Source organism: Electrona antarctica, assembly GCF_951216825.1.
Source record: "Electrona antarctica genome assembly, chromosome: 21".
Taxonomy (NCBI): Eukaryota; Metazoa; Chordata; class Actinopteri; order Myctophiformes; family Myctophidae; genus Electrona; species Electrona antarctica.
Window position 1 is genome coordinate 39296546 of NC_136802.1, and position 6000 is coordinate 39302545.

The following is a 6000-nucleotide window of genomic DNA, read 5'->3' on the forward strand; positions in this document are numbered from 1 at the left end:
CACCAGCTAACTGATACATTGTACCAACACACCAGCTAACTGACACATTGTACCAACACACCAGCTAACTGATACATTGTACCAGCACACCAGCTAACTGATACATTGTACCAACACACCAGCTAACTGACACATTGAGAACATGATGGTTTCAGCACATAACTCTTTCACAGATCCACTGGACAGGGGTAGAACATTGTTGATCATTCCATCCTCTTTGACGATTGGAGGGATTATTCCCGTTATAAAAGGTAACACAGTCTTGATTTCCGTCATGGTTATTAGGCTGATCATCAGGGCGCCAGTATCTGTAGGGGTAAAGACACTTAACCCTTTTACAAGAATGTTTTTTCACTAATGTTTAGTTTTTTTAATCATGATATTCTAGCTATTAAATGCAATTCAATTTAAGGTAAATTGAATATAAGTCTTACGTTGGTGTGGTCAGTGGTGTTCCGTCCACCCACTGGAACGACCCTTCCTCCTCTCTGTCGGTCAAACCCAACCACACAGGCTTGTTCAAACGGTCAACTAAGGCCTGGACAGAAAAGATGATGGTTTCTGATGTACAAACTGTACAATAGATCTATGTTTCCACAAAGAGCATTAATGTACACACACACACACACACACACACACACACACACACACACACACACACACACACACACACACACACCATACCTGTTTTTCTGGGCTCTTTATGACCATCAGGTCAGAGTGTCTGTCTCTACACCACTCCCTGCTCTCCTCCCAGGTTTTCTTCTCAGTAGAGATGTAATAACACAGACCATCACCACCACATGTAAATCGATGTGATTCTATCAGCAGAACAATAACGTTAGTCATATAGTCATTTAATTTGCTCAAATCTATGACAAAGCGGTGAACACCATCATATAACAATGTATGAAGGTCTCACTGACCACAGAGCATCCTCTTCAGCTCATCTCTCTCTCCTGTCAGGTTGTTGACGCTGGCCTGTAATTGGTTGTAGCTGGTCACGAGTTGTTCTCTGTCCACCATGTTGGACTGATCTGTATGGGAACAATGTTTTACGAAATGGGAGATCCAATATTTAAAAACACCTACATCTTTTACTTAATTACCATATTGTCTTTTATCTTTAATATTTTGGTTTTTTTTTGTCATCAACTGTGTACTTTTATTGTGTAGTTATGTTCCTAGTGTTTCCTGTCTGCTCTATTTGTCGCTACCTGCCTTGTCTCACAAGTCTGTAAAAATGCAATCGTAGTGCACCTGTGTCCAGTCTCTGCCGCGTTATTATGGATCCCACCGCAGTTCTAGGAAAGCCCAGCTGTGATTGGCCAGTAGTCGTTGTGATTGACAGTTCTCGTTTATGCGACCAGTCATTAGTCATCAGTCCTACAACTACAACCTATCTCAAACCCTCACCCTAAACCTAACCTCCCACGGGGCAGCACACCTAAACCTAACCTTAACCCATGTATGTCTAAGCAATGACTAGTCTAAACTAAGTAGGCCTATGCACACCCCCTAAACCTAACCCGAACGGCCTAACCTCAGTAAAACGATGCCTTCCCGGGAGCCAATCAGACACATGGTGAGGCGGGTCTACCCTAGAACGTTGGTGGGATTCATAATCACGCGTCTCTGCCAGTCATTTGTTGTTTGTGCTGTTCAGTTTGTTAATAAATCATCATTGTCTCCACCAGGCCGAAGGCATGGGGAGAAAGAGTATGTTTTGCACTGTCTGTGGACAGCTAATCTCTGGCACCATTGCCTTGATCGCAGCTGTATTGCACATACACTCCCTGGATGCCAGAGCTGAACCTCTGCACCACATTTTTCACATTGGCCTGTTATAGCGCCACCAGGAGGCCACTTTTTTGCAAAACACATTTTTTGACAGTACACCTACAGATTTTGTCCAAACTTCACGCAAATTGGCACACAGTCTCTCTATAGCCATTACACAAAACAGGTCTTTCAGATTCTTCAGACTCCATCCTGATTGGCTAAGATTGGCTTCCAAAGTTCGCAGGACTGCTCCACCGATCTGTGTAAAACCTTGTATGCACACTCCCTAGAGACCAAGGAAAAACCTTTGCCTGGAAATTCTCACATCTGCTCTTTATAGCGCCACCAGGAGGCCGACATATGTAAAACACATTGTTTTATATTACCTTCAGCTTTTATCCAAAATTCACGCAAATCGTTACACATCTCTAGTCATGTGATCACGACGGGTTTGTTTCATTTCTCATATTACATCATGATTAGCTAAGATTGGCTTCCAAAGTTTTCAGGAGTGGACCGTTTTGTACAAAATGCCGCAAATCATCAACGCAGAGTCCGGTTGCGGTGAAACTGTGCACGCATATTCCCACTATAGGCCGAGGAAGAAATGCCACTTGACATTTTTCAAATCAGCCTGATGGTGGCGCTATAACAGGCCAAGTCGCGTCGTTACATATAACTGCACCGATCTGCGTATACATAACTTTGTTTGCCCACTACCCTGCAGCCCAAGGAAAAACATCTGGCTGCAATTTTCAATTCTGCCTTTTCTTTTACTTTACTTTACTTTACTGTATTTGTTTATTTGGACAGGACAATGCATATTAATGGACGTCACATGGACGTAAATACACCGGATATAGCACAGTTGCTAATTTTCATCTGCAGTTTCGAGCGTCACCAGGGGGCCCATTATGTGCAACACTTTTTTATTGCTGTTCATAATATATTTGGTGTCAAGGGTACAGTTGCTAACATATCGAAAACAACAGATCATGCATGATATAGAACAATGTACTGTAGCTGCATCTAAATGTTATGAAAAGGGACCTACAGAGAGCGAGTGGAACAGCAACGGTGAGGAGGGCTAGAAGAGCACAGAGCAATCCAACACCGACTGCAACCAGCTTGTAACATCTCATGTCTGGAGGACACACACACACACACACACACACACACACACGCGCGCACGCACGCACGCACGCACGCACGCACGCACGCACGCACGCACGCACGCACGCACGCACGCACGCACACACACACACACACACACACACACACACACACACACACACACACACACACACACACACACACACACACACACACACACACACACACACACACACACACACACACACACACACACACACACACACACACAATTTCAATCCAAAAATTACAATTCATTTGTTCAGTTCGTCTTTCAACCTGTTATATAAACATTTTAAAGTACCTTTTTGTGATGTTTAGTTGTATATAGAATAGAACATCTCTTACCAGACCGCGGTATCTTCTCTCCATCTTTCTCCCGAGCTGTAGTGGAGGTCTCGGCAGCCTCATAGATGACATTGTCTACCTCTAGGAATTCAACGTTATCGTAATGTCCATCTGCAGCCATTCCTATACCTTCGTGAGTTGATATGAGTGATGCCAGAAGTGAGTTAGGAAACCTACCTTTAAAAAAAAATCACACCCGTGTGAACTGAGTGGTGCAACTAAACTACACATTTATTGTTATAGTTACTAGAGATTGATTATAAGCTTTTTTGTGATCACTCTGACGTGATGTCGGTGATGTCAGTGACATCACATACTAACCATAGCAACCATGCTCACCCGTACAGGCACAAACACACGGGTACTAACAAAGCCAGTTGTTGGAGTGGTTTGCACCACTCAAAAACCTAAAAAACCCTAAAATGATGTTTATCAGGTATTATTATTATGGTTTAATGTTTGTTTTTCCTTAAACAAACATTAAAAATGCCATTGACAATGAAGGGAAATTTACGTAATTTTGTCCCTAACACAAACAAACACAAACATTAAATGCCATTGACAATAAAGATAATGTAATGTTTGTTTTCTCCATGTTTGTTTTGTCTGATAATTACGTCATACATAGCGCCCCTCACTTCACACAGGTGTGATTGTTGTATGATAAAGGGGTTGTTGTATGATAAAGGGGGACGGGGACGGGTTAGGGGAGGGGATGATACTGTGATGTCACTATATCACAGTTGGCACGTTTGACTGTCAAGGTTTCAGCCTCCAGGAAGAAACCCTAAATACAAAGGGAAGACATCATTGCACATAACAACCACACCAAGGGGTCTAATGAAGTACTGTCACCTTATAACAAGGCCCCAGTGAGGCTCTCCAACGTTGAAGCACTGGGCCCTAGTGGTAAGAGGAGGGACTGCAGGCGGACCCGTGGAAGTATGACGAGGAAACCCCGTGCAGCTGGGCTTTCCGCATTTTGGGCACCAAATTTTGGTGCCCAAATCGAAAAAAGGCGGAAATAGACGGTTCTTCCGGGTGCTTCAAAACGCCACTGAGAAACTTCCACTGACATGAATAGCGGGGGGGCGGGGCTATCGCGCCGGTTCAGTCTCTATCCTTCATGATCCTATAGTTTACTGTGGCCCTACACTGTCTCTCTGCATTCTATGATTCTATAGTTTACTGAGACACTACACTGTCTCTCTGCATTCTATGATCCTATAGTTTACTGAGACACTACACTGTCTCTCTGCATTCTATGATCCTATAGTTTACTGAGACACTACACTGTCTCTCTGCATTCTATGATTCTATAGTTTACTGAGACACTACACTGTCTCTCTGCATTCTATGATTCTATAGTTTACTGAGACACTACACTGTCTCTCTGCATTCTATGATCCTATAGTTTACTGAGACACTACACTGTCTCTTTGCATTCTATGATCCTAGTTTACTGAGACACTACACTGTCTCTCTGCATTCTATGATTCTATAGTTTACTGAGCCACTATACACTGTCTCTCTGCATTCTATGATTCTATAGTTTACTGAGACACTACACTGTCTCTCTGCATTCTATGAATCTATAGTTTACTGAGGCACTACACTGTCTCTCTGCATTCTATGATCCTATAGTTTACTGAGACGCTACACTGTCTCTCTGCATTCTATGATTCTATAGTTTACTGAGACACTACACTGTCTCTCTGCATTCTATGTGATCCTATAGATTACTGAGGCACTACACTGTCTCTCTGCATTCTATGATTCTATAGTTTACTGAGACACTACACTGTCTCTCTGCATTCTATGATTCTATAGTTTACTGAGACACTACACTGTCTCTCTGCATTCTATGATTCTATAGTTTACTGAGACACTACACTGTCTCTCTGCATTCTATGATCCTATAGTTTACTGAGACACTACACTGTCTCTCTGCATTCTATGATTCTATAGTTTACTGAGACACTACACTGTCTCTCTGCATTCTATGATTCTATAGTTTACTGAGACACTACACTGTCTCTCTGCATTCTATGATTCTATAGTTTACTGAGGCACTACACTGTCTCTCTGCATTCTATGATTCTGTAGTTAACTGAGACACTACACTGTCTCTCTGCATTCTATGATCCTATAGTTTACTGAGACACTACACTGTCTCTCTGCATTCTATGATCCTAGTTTACTGAGACACTACACTGTCTCTCTGCATTCTATGATTCTATAGTTTACTGAGGCACTACACTGTCTCTCTGCATTCTATGATTCTATAGTTTACTGAGACGCTACACTGTCTCTCTGCATTCTATGATTCTATAGTTTACTGAGACACTACACTGTCTCTCTGCATTCTATGATTCTATAGTTTACTGAGACACTACACTGTCTCTCTGCATTCTATGATCCTATAGTTTACTGAGACACTACACTGTCTCTCTGCATTCTATGATTCTATAGTTTACTGAGACACTACACTGTCTCTCTGCATTCTATGATCCTATAGTTTACTGAGACACTACACTGTCTCTCTGCATTCTATGATCCTAGTTTACTGAGACACTACACTGTCTCTCTGCATTCTATGATTCTATAGTTTACTGAGACACTACACTGTCTCTCTGCATTCTATGTGATCCTATAGTTTACTGAGACACTACACTGTCTCTCTGCATTCTATGATTCTATAGTTTACTGAGGCACTAC